The 18,060-nt window shown below is 41.5% G+C and overlaps 2 long non-coding RNA genes across 2 annotated transcripts; both read left to right on the top strand.

Moving 5' to 3' along the window:
• The first annotated feature begins 8,813 nt into the window (after window positions 1–8,813).
• LOC123729034 (uncharacterized) lies at window positions 8,814–11,365 on the top strand. The gene is made up of 5 exons (XR_006760800.1): window positions 8,814–8,911; window positions 9,534–9,621; window positions 10,210–10,270; window positions 10,373–10,520; window positions 10,893–11,365. It is a non-coding gene; the product is annotated as an uncharacterized lncRNA (long non-coding RNA).
• Window positions 11,366–16,614: 5,249 nt separating this feature from the next.
• Window positions 16,615–18,054, top strand: LOC123729033 (uncharacterized). Its single transcript, XR_006760799.1, has 3 exons — window positions 16,615–16,843; window positions 16,988–17,097; window positions 17,752–18,054. It is a non-coding gene; the product is annotated as an uncharacterized lncRNA (long non-coding RNA).
• Window positions 18,055–18,060: the final 6 nt, after the last annotated feature.

Genomic DNA, 18,060 nt, shown 5'->3' with positions numbered 1-18,060 from the left:
TTACGACATGATTTATTTATTTTGACTGATTATGGTCTTGTAGGGGCGTCTTTTCAAGCGGTTCACTAATTAGATTCACCTGTGGCAAAATTGTCCCTATAGCTACATTTACACACTGCAAATTATGATCCTAAATTTGTTCATTTTTTAAACAATGAAATCAAATTGTTTCTTTCATAATTAGAGTAGCCGAAAAAACCGGTTCATGATATTATCGTAAAACATGGTAAATTATCAAATTATGTTTATATTATTAGCCTACGAGTTTAATTAAACACGAAAAACACCTTCGTGAAAAGGACCCCATTGACGAGACCAGCAGTGTAAAGCAATAACTAGCCTACAGTATAGTCCTATGTATTGCATCTGTATTGATCAAAACCAGGCATATTTCACATGTTCTATCATTTCGAAATCATTTTTGGAGGAGGCTTTCGTCAGTAATAATGTTGTAGCCATCACAGCATCACTTCTGAGGGAGAAAGCCGTTTATTTTCTCACGTCCACATATTCATTAAATTACAGTTAACCCTTTGTGGGTATGACATTCTTGCCAGAAGTAGGATAGCCTACTTTCAACAACCTTACTAAAGCATCTTGGTTCCACGAGAAATCTGTTGAACAGTTCTGTTAGAATTATTTTTACATTTTCTCTCCCTCTATCTCCTTTTTGTGAATTGTAGGAACTTGATAGAAGTGTTCAAAAGCGTCACTCAGCTTTTGAGAGCGAGAGCCATTGATGATGCATGTCAGACTGATGAAGACTGCTTTACCTGCCTGCCCAGGAAAAGTCTCATTAAGTATCTAACCAAGCAATAGTTTTTATTTTTTAATCTAAATTTTTTATTTAACATTCCTACATTTTGTCATCTATTGGGTGCTGTGTCTGTTTGGCTGTATGTTGTCCTGTGTGTTTGTTCATGACCACGTGTTGACGTGGTTTGAAAGGGCTGTAGACTTCATGAAAATTGAGGAATACAACGGCATGAAGGACCTGCCAAGGACCTGCCTTATTGAGGCGTCTATGATTGTTTTTCTCCTGATAAGCATGTGAGGTGTCATTTTGTACATACAGTATGTATATATCATATTTTCTGTAACTACTACATGTGCCCATCTCATTGACATCACATTTGTATCACTCTCCCTCCCTCTCTCCCTCTCTACTGCACCTGCTGTCTCGACCTCTGAATGCTTGGCCATGAAAAGCCAACTGACATTTACTCCTGAGGTGCTGATCTGTTGCACCTTCTACAACCACTGTGATTATTATTATCTGACACTGCTGGTCATCTATGAATGTTTGAACATCTTGAAGAACGATCTGGCCTTAATGGCCATGTACTGTTATAATCTCCACCCGGCACAGCCAGAAGAGGACTGCTTCCTGTCTAGGTTTCTTCTAGCTTCCTGCCGTTCTAGTGAGTTTTTCATAGCCACCCTGCTTCTACATCTGCATTGCTTGCTGTTTGGGGTTTTAAGCTGGGTTTCTGTATAAGCACTTTGTGACATCTGCTGTAAAAAGGCTTTATAAATACATTTGAATGAATTTGATTGATTTTGGAAATAGGTCACTGTAATTCAGGGTTTCCCAAACTCGGTCCTTGGGACCCCAAGGGGTGCACATTTGGTTGTTACTCTAGCACTACACAGCTGATTCAAATAATGAACTCATCATCAAGCTTTGATCATTTGAATCAGCTTTGTAGTGTTGGGGCAAAAACCAAAATGTGCACCCTTTGGAGTCCAGAGGACTGAGTTTGGGAAACGCTGCTGTAATTATATCTACTGCCACGCACGTCCTGGTCATAAGTGTGGTTATTTCCACAGTTTTCAACTTCATCTTTATTGTTACTGTTTGACCTGACGAAGATCCGGTTCGTATCGAAACGTTGTCAGTAAAGCGGTGAATTGGGAGCAACAGTGTGCGGGCCTTCCTGTTCTTTACAAGCGTGTGAGGTTCCACCGTACCTCCTGTACCAGTCTGTGTGTCTGAATATTAAATCAACCCCTAGCCCCTACTCCCGAGGCACTCATGTACATCTGAAAATATTGGATATGTTTAAGCAATATATCAATTACTTCACCTTGCCTTACGATAGGCTGGGTGGTCTGTTTGCCGAAGTGCTTACCTAATGTCATTTCAGATCTGAGGCAGGGCTCTCCAACCCTGTTCCTGGAAAGCTACCGTCCCGTAGGTTTTTGCTACAGGAGGGTAGCTCTCCAAGAACAGGGTTGGAAGCCTGGTAGCAACCTGGTCCTAAAGCATTTCTTATTTTTCTGTACATAAAATCCAAGAGACTCCATTTACTATGACATGTTTCGTATGGTATGTATTCATTTGTGTATGTCCATCACCCATTGTAAAGGTCGTCGTATGAAAGGGACCAAGGCGCAGTGGGTTGAGTGCTCATTTTAACTTTTAATTTAGAACACTGAAAACACAAAACAAGAAACCGCACGAACGCACAGTAATGCACAAACAACACCTTCCCACAAAGGGACAGGTGAAAACAGGGCTACCTAAGTATGACTCTCAATCAGCAACAACGATGTACAGCTGTTCCTGATTGAGAGCCATACCAGGCCAACACAGAGAAATACACAACATAGAAAACCATAGAAATACAAAACAAGAACATTACCCAAAAACCCCTGAACACATAAATCAAACACCCCTCTTACATAAATACATTTACCATTAAACCCCGAACCACATAAAACAAATATCCCCTGCCACATCCTGACCCCAACTACAATTTTCAATAACCCCTTATACTGGTCAGGACGTGACACCCATTTCATATATGTTACGAATTACAATTCGTATTATGTTTCGAATTTGCAAAACATACAATATGTTACACATTTGTGAACGTACAATATGTTACAAATTTGAAAAACATATGACATGTTACCAATTCTAGCTAGGTGGTTAGGTTGCTAACGTTGGCTAGCTGGCTAGCGTTAGCTAGGCTAAGGGTTAGGGATAAGATTAGGGTTAAATTTAGGAGTTAGGTAAAAGGGTTAAGGTTAGAGTTAGGGTTAGGAGAAGGGTTAGCTAAAAGGGTTGAGGTTAGGGTTAGAGGAAGGGTTAGCTAACATGCTAAGTAGTTGCAAAGTAGCTAAAAAGTAGTAAGTAATTTAGATGTTGCTAAAATGCTAAGGTTGTCCATGATCAAATTCTAACTCGCAACTTTGGGTTGCCAGACAGTCACGTTATACGCCCACACATCCAGCCCATTCAACCACCCTGCTTTCCATTTGTCTTAAGTAACCGTCTATCTTATGTAACCATACCAAACGTAACATATCATATTAATTTGAGCATCCCAGATTTACAGTTATTATGTTACGTCTAGTGTATGAGACCAGGCTGGGTCTAGGGCAGGAATGTGAAACTTTGATGGGGTGGGGGCCGCAAGTTGCCCAATCCTCATCTAGGTGGTACCGGTCTTGTGATTATTTTGGATTAAATACTAATATTTCCAAATTTTCCAGCGTTTTTCTCCTCCTGTGGAAGGTGAGTTTTTTTCATAATTTCATGATTTGCATCCCTTGCTTTGTTTATGCTGGTAGCTACAGTCATGCTGTTTGCTATTTGGGGAAAGACTGAGGTCAGCTCACCGGCATCTTCCTGCTGCATGTTGGGAGTGGTTGGGACTGACCCAGAAGTCACATTTGGTCTGAGTTAAGAGGTAAGGCAGTACAGTTAACAGTTGAGAGAGACGACGTTGGCTCAGAAGGTTAGGAAGGACGCCATTTTGTTAACTACAAAGTGAGACTGTCTAATAGAAAAGCAAGGAAAAAGTTTGTTTTACAGTCTGATCATCAATGATGTCACATTTGATGATGCTTACTAAAGAACAGAATATATTTTCAAAAACAATAATTAACACCCTGCAGTTCTATTGATGTTCAATTGTTCTTGTCTCCAAAATGATGAAACTAATACTCTACCATAATACACCTTTTTTATCCATTCAAGCTGTAAGGTCGATTAACTCGATCCTCAAGAATACTACAAAAGAAGAGGCAGAAACCAAGCCTGGCCAAAGATCATTGTCTACTCCTGTAAGTTTTCAGTCATGTCAGATTCCTGTGATTGGAAGGTATACTATGACGGAGAGGAGGAGAGACCATTCCAACATTGACTGTGATGTCTGAGAATGTATTGCCCCCTAGAGGATAGATTGTCTACACTGTCTGCATTTTCTTTTCCTCAGCAGGGTCATGTTCATTAGGCACCTTGCGAAAGAAAATAGACGGAAAAAGGGAGGGACTACTGTATCTGGACTTCCTTTGCAAACCGCTTCAAAATGTTTTCCGTTGCATGTCCTAATGAACACGACCCAGTAGGTTATTTCCACATTGACTATGGATCTGAATTCTCCAACCTTGTATTGATAGATGCAGATCACTTGTTTCATCATCTTCCTCCTTTCATTTAGTTTTCACATCAGGATTTACCAATACAGTCATGACATCACTCACACACATCCTGAGAATTGTGGTGCAGTTTGTCTTTTTTTTCAGCGAGCAATTTGCAAAAGTAGTTCAACGTGGGCGGTGAATCATACAAATGTTTCAGTTATTGTTTTCATGGCATGCAATTGATTTGATGAAAAATGGATAGTTGTCTGGGAATGTGACTTTGGCAGTGGTTTTGTTCAGACTATGAGATGCAGGTGGTCCACTCTGAAGCACTCTGTTGAATGACCATAACGAGGTCCAGGATTGAGCTGGCCAACAAGTGGTTCACCAACCCAGCTTTTGCAGAGAGCTTCAAACGCAATAAACGATAGAGACATCATATGTTTCTCATACTGTGTAGACTTTAACTCTGAGTTCTTCACTAACCCATGAAGAAATTAACTGCAGATAGTGGTAGTCAAAGATGAATGTTGTCATTTGGGGTCAACAATACATGCATGTCTTACCTGTCAAAGAATACAACTTTTCTCAATGAAGTGAACATCTATTTTGGAGATGAAACAAGGCTAGTTCCACGTTCTTAAAAAAAAAATTCAAACACCCACCTCTTGTTGCACAATAAATTTAAATAAGTTTGACTATTTCTGTAAAGAATATATCACACAGAACAACTGTTTCGGATGGTTAGATAATGACCTATCTACCTCATGGTTAGATAATGACCTGTCTACCTCATGGTTAGATAATGACCTGTCTCCCTCATGGTTAGATAATGACCTGTCTCCCTCATGGTTAGATAATGACCTATCTACCTCATGGTTAGATAATGACCTGTCTCCCTCATGGTTAGATAATGATCTGTCTCCCTCATGGTTAGATAATGACCTATCTACCTCATGGTTAGATAATGACCTGTCTCCCTCATGGTTAGATAATGACCTATCTACCTCATGGTTAGATAATGATCTGTCTCCCTCATGGTTAGATAATGATCTGTCTCCCTCATGGTTAGATAATGATCTGTCTCCCTCATGGTTAGATAATGACCTGTCTACCTCATGGTTAGATAATGACCTGTCTCCCTCATGGTTAGATAATGACCTATCTACCTCATGGTTAGATAATGATCTGTCTCCCTCATGGTTAGATAATGATCTGTCTCCCTCATGGTTAGATAATGATCTGTCTCCCTCATGGTTAGATAATGACCTGTCTCCCTCATGGTTAGATAATGATCTGTCTCCCTCATGGTTAGATAATGACCTGTCTCCCTCATGGTTAGATAATGATCTGTCTCCCTCATGGTTAGATAATGATCTGTCTCCCTTATGGTTAGATAATGATCTGTCTCCCTCATGGTTAGATAATGATCTGTCTCCCTCATGGTTAGATAATGATCTGTCTCCCTCATTGTTAGATAATGATCTGACTCCCTCATGGTTAGATAATGATCTGTCTCCCTCATGGTTAGATAATGATCTGTCTCCCTCATGGTTAGATAATGACCTGTCTCCCTCATGGTTAGATAATGACCTGTCTCCCTCATGGTTAGATATTGATCTGTCTCCCTCATGGTTAGATATTGATCTGTCTCCCTCATGGTTAGATAATGATCTGTCTCCCTCATGGTTAGATAATGATCTGTCTCACTCATGGTTAGATAATGACCTGTCGCCCTCATGGTGATGTCACATTCCTCTGCCTCAGAGCGTTTCTGGATACCACTGAAACAAGCACAGCAGCAGTTCCTGAATCACTGATCCAAAGTCAGAAGATGCTGTCATATGGATGACTTAAAGTACCTGTAACAATTCTGTAACTACAGACGCTGGGAGACGGGAAGCAAGTACAGGGTGAGGATTTAATAATAAATAGACATGAAACTAAACAAGAACAGCATCTGGACAAGAGAAACAAAACAACATCAATGCAGACACGGGAATGAAACTGAGGAAGTGACAGTTATAGGGGAGGCAATCAATGACGTGATGGATTCCAGGTGAGTTCGATGAAGCGCTGGCGCGCGTAACGATGGTGACAGGTGTACGTAACGATGAGCAGCCTGGCAAACTCGAGCGCCAGAGAGGGGGAGCGGGAGCAGACGTGACAGTACCTGCCCAGTGTTTCCAGATTTCTATGAAATATTGCCTATAATTATTTACAATGTGAATAAAATACACTGCTCAAAAAAATAAAGGGAACACTTAAACAACACAATTTAACTCCAAGTCAATCACACTTCTGTGAAATCAAACTGTCCACTTAGGAAGCAACACTGATTGACAATACATTTCACATGCTGTTGTGCAAATGGAATAGACAACAGGTGGAAATTATAGGCAATTAGCAAGACACCCCCAATAAAGGAGTGGTTCTGCAGGTGGGGACCACAGACCACTTCTCAGTTCCTATGCTTCCTGGCTGATGTTTTGGTCACTTTTGAATGCTGGCGGTGCTTTCACTCTAGTGGTAGCATGAGACGGACTCTACAACCCACACAAGTGGCTCAGGTAGTGCAGCTCATCCAGGATGGCACATCAATGCGAGCTGTGGCAAGAAGGTTTGCTGTGTCTGTCAGCGTAGTGTCCAGAGCATGGAGGCACTACCAGGAGACAGGCCAGTACATCAGGAGACGTGGAGGAGGCCCTAGGAGGGCAACAACCCAGCAGCAGGACCGCTACCTCCGCCTTTGTACAAGGAGGAGCAGGAGAAGCACTGCCAGAGCCCTGCAAAATGACCTCCAGCAGGCCACAAATGTGCATGTGTCTGCTCAAACGGTCAGAAACAGACTCCATGAGGGTGGTATGAGGGCCCGACGTCCACAGGTGGGGGTTGTGCTTACAGCCCAACACCGTGCAGGACGTTTGGCATTTGCCAGAGAACACCAAGATTGGCAAATTCGCCACTGGCGCCCTGTGCTCTTCACAGATGGAAGCAGGTTCACACTGAGCACGTGACAGACGTGACAGAGTCTGGAGACGCCGTGGAGAACGTTCTGCTGCCTGCAACATCCTCCAGCATGACCGGTTTGGCGGTGGGTCAGTCATGGTGTGGGGTGGCATTTCTTTGGGGGGCCGCACAGCCCTCCATGTGCTCGCCAGAGGTAGCCTGACTGCCATTAGGTACCGAGATGAGATCCTCAGACCCCTTGTGAGACCATATGCTGGTGCGGTTGGCCCTGGGTTCCTCCTAATGCAAGACAATGCTAGACCTCATGTGGCTGGAGTGTGTCAGCAGTTCCTGCAAGAGGAAGGCATTGATGCTATGGACTGGCCCGCCCGTTCCCCAGACCTGAATCCAATTGAGCACATCTGGGACATCATGTCTCGCTCCATCCACCAACACCACGTTGCACCACAGACTGTCCAGGAGTTGGCGGATGCTTTAGTCCAGGTCTGGGAGGAGATCCTTCAGGAGACCATCCACCACCTCATCAGGAGCATGCCCAGGCGTTGTAGGGAGGTCATACAGGCACGTGGAGGCCACACACACTACTGAGCCTCATTTCGACTTGTTTTAAGGACATTACATCAAAGTTGGATCAGCCTGTAGTGTGGTTTTCCACTTTAATTTTGAGTGTGACTCCAAATCCAGACCTCCATGGGTTGATAAATTGTATTTCCATTGATTATTTTTGTGTGATTTTGTTGTCAGCACATTCAACTATGTAAAGAAAAAAGTATTTAATAAGATTATTTCTTTCATTCAGATCTAGGATGTGTTGTTTAAGTGTTCCCTTTATTTTTTTGAGCAGTATAGTTTTCCTTTCAATTTTTTTTAAAATTATGTTAAAAAGCAGCTTTTCTGTGTTGGAATGGTGTGGGCATACCCCGAGAAAAGAATGGTGTGGGCGTATACCACGCAGAAAAAATATTCACGCAAATGGACCGCTGATTGGCCATCTCAGGGTAATTACATCATGTTCTAAGAGAAAATAGCAAGTATTTTTTTAAACAATCAGTTTGAGATACAAGTTTGAGGTGGGGTTTTTGAAGTGTTTCTTCTCCAATATATGCTTTGGCCACAAAAAGGAGAATAGGATGAGTCAACAACATTATTTGGGTATGAGTAGGGCTGTACCAGTCATGACATTTTGTCAGCCGGTTATTGACATCATATGAGTTAACAGAATATTAACTTTTAAAAGTGAGATTTTCATTGGGAAGTTACTTTAAGGTGACATAGGTGGACATATGGATGACTTAAAGCTGGAATCTGTACTTGGTGAAACAGCCACGTCTGTTTGGAATATTACAACAACAAAGAAGTTACTCCAAACAACAATCACAGTATTTTTCCCCTCTATGACATCATTGCACGCGCGCTAGAACACCAGCATAGGTAGTGCACATTTTTTTTACCATGCTGTCATCAAAAAAATGTAAACATTAACAAAGGCGCTGGAGCAAACCGTTTTTCACCTTATGCAGATCCCAGCTTTAAGGTGACATACGTCAACATATGGATGAAACCCCAGGTAAGATAAAGATACATGTATGGCAGTTATGACACATGCGTCTTATTCTAAAGCTAACTCAGGGTCCATGTCATGTCAGCCATAGGTACTTCCCCAATGGGGTTTGACTGGGTCTGATATTCCTCTCAGCCATAGGTACTTCCCCAATGGGGTTTGACTGGGTCTGATATTCCTCTCAGCCATAGGTACTTCCCCAATGGGGTTTGACTGGGTCTGATATTCCTCTCAGCCATAGGTACTTCACCAATGGGGTTTGACTGGGTCTGATATGCCTCTCAGCCATAGGTACTTCCCCAATGGGGTTTGACTGGGTCTGACATTCCTCTCAGCCATAGGTACTTCCCCAATGGGGTTTGACTGGGTCTGATATTCCTCTCAGCCATAGGTACTTCCCCAATGGGGTTTGACTGGGTCTGATATTCCTCTCAGCCATAGGTACTTCCCCAATGGGGTTTGACTGGGTCTGATATTCCTCTCAGCCATAGGTACTTCCCCAATGGGGTTTGACTGGGTCTGATATTCCTCTCAGCCATAGGTACTTCACCAATGGGGTTTGGCTGGGTCTGATATTCCCCCCAGCCAATTATGTACATAACACTTATAAATGAATATGTGTCTATAGATTCAGCTGTTAATGTCAGAGGATGCGAAACTGAAGGACTTGAACCTTGGATCGTCCTGCACTAGCTTTTTTGTCAAAAGAAACCGAGGTGAGACTGACCAGACAAAATGTGACATACACACGCATACACACACCAGCAGCAATTGGGAAGCTACTCTGAAAATGCAGTTTAACAAGCTACCCTTCAGACAAACATAGTTTACTTAACTAAAGTAACTTTGAAAAAGTAGTTCACTACATCAAAATTATTTCGTGATAAGATCACTCTGGAGTCAGATGTTTACAGAATGTCTAATTTAGCCTATTAAACACAAAAACGATGTTTCAAATGAGAATTAGGCAGGTCTGATGCTGAAAAATAAAGGAAATTCTTTGCAAATAAAGTAGTGTACAGTTCCAAAAGTTAGCAACACTGCTTCGTGGCAAAAATGGATTCACTACAAAACACACTATCAAGATTAGAATTTAGTTCAACTACCACCAAGCTACTGCAAAATGTAGTTACATTACTAGTTGAATTACATGTAGTTTACTGCTCCCTAACACTGCACACCAGTGTACATCAGCGCTAATGTCACTGGTGTTTACTTTAGTGGGTCATTACAAAATTACAATGTCACAAATGAGACTTCTGAGTTTGTGTTTTACGCCCTTGCCATGTCCTCTGGTGTTACAGGATTCACTGTGGGAGTCAATCCATTTGATCAGAGAGGATGTCTTCAGGTACAGCGTGCGTGGTGAGTGAATCATTACCCCTGATGTTTTCTCCATCAGTTTGATGCATTTCTTTTGTCTGAGAAGTACATTATTAGTATTCTTTAACATGATTCTCTCTCTAGACTGTGATGATCAGACAGACTGACTGTTCACCTGTCTAACCTTATCACCCACCACATGACCAAGGGAAACATGGGCCAGATCATCTAAGATTCCAAGCATGACATCTTGGCCGCTACCCACAGGGTCTTTGAAAGCAAATGACTGCTGGTAACCCCTAACGTGACAGTTGAATTATTAGAACAATACTTTACAAATTAATTTACGAGCATGAGAAGCCAATGAAAAGGGCTCATGAATGTAGGCTACACCCTAGTCTTCTATTTCCCCCAGCAGAAGAATATATTCAGAAAACCACTGTGATCTGATCTGATACAGAATATACAGGTTATACTATAGAAAACTGGATTCATTTCCACTGTAAAAGAATGTATGAAATTATGAAATGTATTTCGCCACTGAAGATCTCGATGTGCTAGCTGCAATGTGTGTGGCAGATATATGTGGCAGTCTATGGTTATTTCTGGTACATTGGACTACATAGGATTTTTTTTAAATGAGCATCTGATTGTTTCTGCCAAGGTCCCCTATTCTGGCAACTGCAGGCAGCGCAGAGGTACCACACATGAAGAGGTAACGTAACCCTAGTGTGGGCTTCCATTAGCCTCATAATACCACACATGAAGAGGTAACGTAACCCTAGTGTGGGCTTCCATTAGCCTCATAATACCACACATGAAGGGGTAACGTAACCCTAGTGTGGGCTTCCATTAGCCTCATAATACCACACATGAAGGGGTAACGTAACCCTAGTGTGGGCTTCCATTAACCTCATAATACCACACATGAAGGGGTAACGTAACCCTACTCGGTGGGCTTCCATTAGCATCATAACACCACACATGAAGGGGTAACGTAACCCTAGTGTGGGCTTCCATTAGCATCATAATACCACACATGAAGGGGTAATGTAACCCTAGTGTGGGCTTCCATTAGCATCATAATACCACACATGAAGGGGTAACGTAACCCTAGTAGAGGGCTTCCATTAGCCTCATAATACCACACATGAAGGGGTAATGTAACCCTACTCGGTGGGCTTCCATTAGCCTCATAATACCACACATGAAGGGGTAACGTAACCCTAGTGTGGGCTTCCATTAGCCTCATAATACCACACATGAAGAGGTAACGTAACCCTAGTGTGGGCTTCCATTAGCCTCATAATACCACACATGAAGGGGTAACGTAACCCTAGTGTGGGCTTCCATTAGCCTCATAATACCACACATGAAGGGGTAACGTAACCCTACTCGGTGGGCTTCCATTAGCCTGGTCCCATGCTGTATGTACTGTAGCCAACTCTGTCAAGCTATATCATTACATGGCACGTGGCAATAGGAGAGTTGAATGCTTTACTTACAGTATGGGAGTACTAATGATTGTTCTGTGCTGTAGATCCCTGCTGTAAAACAGACCAGTCTGACAACATCTGTCTCAGTGATCACAACAAAATGCTGTGTTTCAATGGTTCACCAATACTGTAGTCTTTACATAGGTCCAGTATGCCATGTCGCCGTCAAATACAGTAAAGTTGCTGTTTGTTCTCATATCATAGGGAAAGAAGTGGAACCTCACAGGTGTACAGTTTTTCAAACTGGGTGGCAGCTCTGACACTGAGGTTGGCTATTTGATTGTTGTCATCTTATGTCACGGGCCTTCCCCCAATGTCTGCTGTAATGCTATTCGAGCAATGCTTTCAATGAGACAATGAGTAGTAATAATTAAGACAGTGGATCTACTGACTGTTGGTTATGCCGTGATCATGTCCAAGATCAGGATGGAATCCTGCCACCTTCTGGAGACCAAAGGAACCACTGGCTGTGAGGTCAGATCCTGTCGCTGAAAACGTCTGCGCTGCCTCGAGTCTCAGCATCACCACATGTGTGTTAAGGTCTGACTGCCTCAGGTCACTGTCCAAGTCACTGAGACTATTGGTGCCACGTATACAGACTTGTCACATGTCAGGAAGTCAGAGAATGTTACATTCTTGACCGCTTTTAAGAGGTACCAGGTCAATTTGTGGACAGAGTACTGCATATATACTGTTTACTGTGTGAAGACCACAGGAGGATGGTGAGGGGAGGACGGAATGGTATCAAACACATGAAACCATGCATTTGATGTGATTGATGCCATTCCTATTGTATAGACTGTTCAGTGTAGACTGGGGTCACGTCTACATGGTATACCGTTGTGGTCCAAATGGATGTCAAAAGTTGATTTTAGCTAACTTTTTTCCTAACCATAAACTAATTCTCCTAACCTGCAGCATAATTGTTCTAAAACTGCTATGATAAGTCCATTTTGGAAAAAGCTGTATCCCTTCTAGACAAAACTGTAGTCTGAATATTGTATAGAATGTTTAGTGTATACAGTACACTGTTTGGTGTAGACTGTATATTGTATAGAATGTTTAGTGTATACAGTACACTGTTTGGTGTAGACTGTATATTGTATAGAATGTTTAGTGTATACACTGTTTAGTATTGAATGCTATTGTATAGCATGTTTAGTGGGTCAAGTACTAAACCACTTTCCTCTCAAGGGAAACTGTCCTCTCCCGGCAACGCAGACGAGACCTCTGTCGTCGAGGTAACACGAGTCTCTCTTACACTTTAGGTTTAGAACTCTATGGCTAGTCGCAGTCATAGCCCTATTGCACCTAGGCTACCAGACATTCTCCATAGTTATAAACAGTAGAGGGCACCCTTACCACGTTCTGACTACCAGGCCATTTTGAAATCGTCAACTAGGGCTCATAACTCCACGCCGTTAGCCTGTTGGGCAGTGTCAAAATGTGTATGCCATAGAGTTTTAATGCTACGGTATGGGATCTGGGAATCTGTACCTATTTAAAAAAAACATTTTTACAAAATACAATAGACAACTTAACATTTCACAGACATGAATCCACTAAACTAGACATAACATTGGCTGGGACTTAATGCCCATCCCAAAAGAAGAATGACGAGAAAAACACCCAACTCAGAAGTATATGAATTTCAACAAACATTAATGACATCATACTTGCTCAAACCTACATGTTCCCTCCGTATCCATACTCATCTTGTTTGTTCTCATAATTTAAAAAAATTAAATGTTTTATCCTTTGGATATTTCTAGGGCTTGTAATAATTTATACCACAGGCTTCAAATCTGTAGCCCACATGTTTTTGAAATAATAATCCTTTTGATTCATCCACTGTCTTAAGGATGGAGGATCATTTCATTTCCAGTTAACTAAAAGTTTTTTCAAAATTTTTGACTAGAAAATAATGGTCCAACCCATAAGGTATCTCACCTCACCCTCATGTACCATGTCTTTAAATATGCAGATAGATGGATTAAAAGGTAACTTGCATTGCAAAGCTTCTGAAAGACAACTTTCTAACTCCGCCCAAACACTGTCTTGTCTGTAAGACCTTTACAGGACACCTCACTGCTCTGTCCCATAACTTTTGGACTTTATCACTCACAGAAGGCATGAATTATTGATTCATTGTTTGTTTTACACGTAAGACATGACTCTGCCGTAGGGTTGTAGAATTTGTGAATTGTGTCACTTGTATAATGAATTCTGTATATTAGTTTGTACTGGATTAAGCATACATTTTAGTTAACTGTAATTTTGTTAGCTATGTTCCAAAACTCCCTCCATCTTTTGCCAATATCAGTTATTTTTAGGTCTTGGTTCCAATAGTTTATATTTTTTTCAATGAGACTTAGTTGGATAGGCTACCTTTTTTTCTATGAGACTGTCAGTTGGATAGGCTATCTATCATATTAGTATCATTTTCTGATTCAAATAGGATCCCCTCAATATTGCTTTGATGTCCAAAACATTTCAGATTGATGTCTGCATTGGTCAGTCGAAAATTTATTTTTAATTCTGTCGTGGAAATAATTGTATCGTCTAATAACAAGTCATTTACATCCAGGATGTATCACATCCGGGCCGTGATTGGGAGTCCCATAGGGCGACGCACAATTGGCCCAGCGTCGTCCGGGTTTGGCCGAGGTAGGCCGTCATTGTAAAGAATAATTTGTTCTTAACTGACTTGCCTAGTTAAATAAAGGTTAAAAAAATAATAATAATAATAATACGTTTTTACGGTTTCTATGCCTTAAGTTTTCCATGTGGGCCAATATATCAGTGAATTCTGAAAAGCTATCCAAGGATTGTTCCATAGGGTAGTGGTTTTAGGGAGTGATATTGGTTCTTGAAGAATTTGTTAAATTTCTTTCCATATTGTTATATTGTTCTTAGCTTTATCCTTGAAAATAGACACGTTAAATGCACATAAGAGGAGCAATATGTACAGTGCATTCGGAAAGTATTCAGATCCCTTGACTTTTTCTACAATTTGTTACGTTCCAGCCTTCTTCTAAAATGGATTAAATGTTTTTTTTTCACTCATCAATTTACACACAATACCCCATAATGACGAAGCAAAAACAGCATTTTAGAGATTTGTGCAAATGTATAAAAGAACCACACATATGGAGATCATCTGTTCACCAACTCTGCGTCTCACAAAGACACGACGGTTAGAACCACAAATCTCAAATTTGGACTCATTAGACAAAAGGACCGATTTCCACCGGTCTAAAGTCCATTGCTCGTGTTTCTTGGCCCAAGCAAGTTCCTTTAGAAGTGGTTTCTTTGCAGCAATTCTAACATGAAGGCCTGATTCATGCAGTCTCCTCTGAACAGTTGATGTTGAGATGTGTCTGTTACTTGAACTCTGTGAAACATTTATTTGGCCTGCAATTTCTGAGGCTGGTAACTCTAATGAACTTATCCTCTGCAGCAGAGGTAACTCTGGGTCTTCCTTTCCTGTGGCGGTCATGAGATCCAGTTTCATCAAAGTGCTTGATGGTTTTTGCGACTGCACTAGAAGAAACTTACAAAGTTCTTGAAACTTGCCTTTAAATTGTTTAACTTGGGTCAAACGTTTTGGGTAGCCTTCCACAAGCTTCCAACAATACGTTTGGTGAATTTTGGCCCATTCCTCCTGACAGAGCTGGTGTAACTGAGTCAGGTTTGTAGGCCTCCTTGCTCGCCATCGCTTTTGCAGTTCTGCCCACACATTTTCTATAGGATTGAGATCAGGGCTTTGTGATAGCCACTCCAATACCTTGACTTTGTTGTCCTTAAGCCATTTTGCCACAACTTTGGAAGTATGCTTGGGGTCGTTGTCCATTTGGAAGACCCATTTGCGATTAAGCTTTAACTTCAGGACTGATGTCTTGAGATATTTCTTCAATAATTTTCCTCCCTCATGACGCCATCTATTTTGTGAAGTGCACCAGTCCCTCCTGCAGCAAAGCACCCCCACAACATGATGCTGCCACCCCCATGCTTCACAGTTGGGATGGTGTTCTTCGGCTTGCAAGCCTCCCCCTTTTTCCTCCAAACATAACGATGGTCATTATTGCCGAACAGTTCTATTTTTGTTTCATCAGACCAGAGGACATTTCTCCAAAAAGTATGATCTTTGTCAGCATGTGCAGTTGCAAACCGTAGTTTGGCTTTTTTATGGCGGTTTTGGAGCAGTGGCTTCTTCCTTGCTGAGAGGCCTTTCAGGTTATGTCGATATAGGACCCGTTTTACTGTGGATATAGATACTTTTGTACCGGTTTCCTCCAGCATCTTCACAAGGTCCTTTGCTGTTGTTCTGGGATTGATTTGCACTTTTCACACCAAAGTACATTCATTTCTAGGAGACAGAATGCGTCTTCTTCCTGAGCGGTATGACAGCTGCGTGGTCCCATGGTGTTTATACTTGCGTACTATTGTTTGTACAGATGAACATGGTACCTCAGGTGTTTGGAAATTGCTCCCAAGGATGAACCAGACTTGTGGAGGTCTAAAAACAAATTCTGAGGTCTTGGCTGATTTCTTTAGATTTTCCCATGATGTCACGCAAAGAGGCACTGAGTTTGAAGGTAGGCCTTGAAATACATTCACAGGTACACCTCCAATTGACTGAAATGATGTCAAATAGCCTATCAGAAGCTTCTAATGCCATGACATCATTTTCTGGAATTTTCTAAGCTGTTTAAAGGCACAGTACACTTAGTGTATGTAAACTTCTGACCCACTGGAATTGTGATACAGTGAATTATAAGTGAAATACTCTGTCTGTAAACAATTGTTGGAAAAATTACTTGTGTCATGCACAAAGTACATGTCCTAACCAACTTGCCAAAACTATAGTTTGTTAACAAGAAATTTGTGGAGTGGTTGAAAAACGAGTTTTAATGACTCCAACCTAAGTGTATGTAAACTTCCGACTTCAACTGTACCTCTATTTGTGATATTATACCTTGCCTCGCTAGCTTGCTATGAAATAAATCCTGCAACATCTGATTCTTAACATTGTTTTGGCAAAAACTCTAATTTTTCTGAACTTTTGGCAGAGCGAGTGTCAGTCGGTGCAGTCGTTCTGTGACAGAAAGCAGCAGAGGTAAGTAAACACCGAACATCCAACTGGCCTAACCTCAGTGGATAATGTAGATGTCAGATCACATGTACTGTATGTAATAATGATTATAATAGCCATGTCTGATGTAAAGTCATGCTCTCCTTCTCCATATCTATCTCCTTCCAGCTTAGAGTCACTAGGAGAGCCCAGAGAGAGGGCGAAGAGCAGCACGTCACAGAGGGATCAGGTTGCAGGACCACTAGTACCCCTCTGACCCACACACTGTATTCCACATGGTAGGTCACTGTGGAATAAACTCAGTCCAGCCTGCCCTTGGATCTCGTTCCCGTCTTCTTTTTAAATGGAAAATGTGATGTTCTGTTGTATTAAGACCAAAACGGATCACCCACATTATCTTTATTTTGTGAGTCGGTTCGTGAAAACGAGGGATTTGAAGATAAAGTTAAAATATAATATACACATTTGTAAATATATCCAGGGTGAAGCAGGGCAGCCAGTGTTCCTGGTAGGGTTGTGGTGTGAACCATGGTCACAGAGAGTTACTGTGTTAGTGGGCTTCGGGGATGTACTTAGTCTCCCCCTGTACGAGCTACGGACCACATGGAACCAAGATCTGAGCCAGCAGCAACACTTCATAATCCACCTGATTTTTCCAACCCGAGCGACGTCAGTGTAAATATGGATTTTGGATTTCTAGGTCTGGCAGTGTGCGGGTAACAATATATGGGATTAAGTTGGAATAAAGGGATTTGTTTCACTTTTTTATGTTAGGAGATTCTGGATGTGGCTTCATAACCAGCCAATGAACTCATTTTTAAATATTTTTTATGAAACGACAACCACATCATAGGTAAATCCAAAATAAAGTAAGTAAACTATCTCTTTTAAGATTGAAATAAAGATGACTTATCCTCTCTTCCTCTCCACAGGAACCTCCAATGAGTTGGTGACAAAGGAAAGATAGGCCAAGACCCTCCACTTCCTGTTGAAACACTCACCACCACCACCTTGGACCCTGACGGTGACGTCATACAGATACGCATAATGACCGTGATCACAGTTCTCACACAAGCAATCTTGCTCATCTTTTTTTCTGGCATTGTTCAAAATACACACAATAATAGCTAATAGCTAACACATCAATAGCTATAGCTAACACATCTATAGCTAGTATCTAACATATCAATAGCTAATAGCTAACACATCAATAGCTAATAGCTAACACATCAATAGCTAAT

Source organism: Salmo salar, chromosome ssa19 (assembly GCF_905237065.1).
Source record: "Salmo salar chromosome ssa19, Ssal_v3.1, whole genome shotgun sequence".
Classification (NCBI taxonomy): Eukaryota; Metazoa; Chordata; class Actinopteri; order Salmoniformes; family Salmonidae; genus Salmo; species Salmo salar.
The sequence above is the reverse complement of the archived record's forward strand: the minus strand, read 5'-3'. Positions and strand labels throughout refer to the sequence as shown.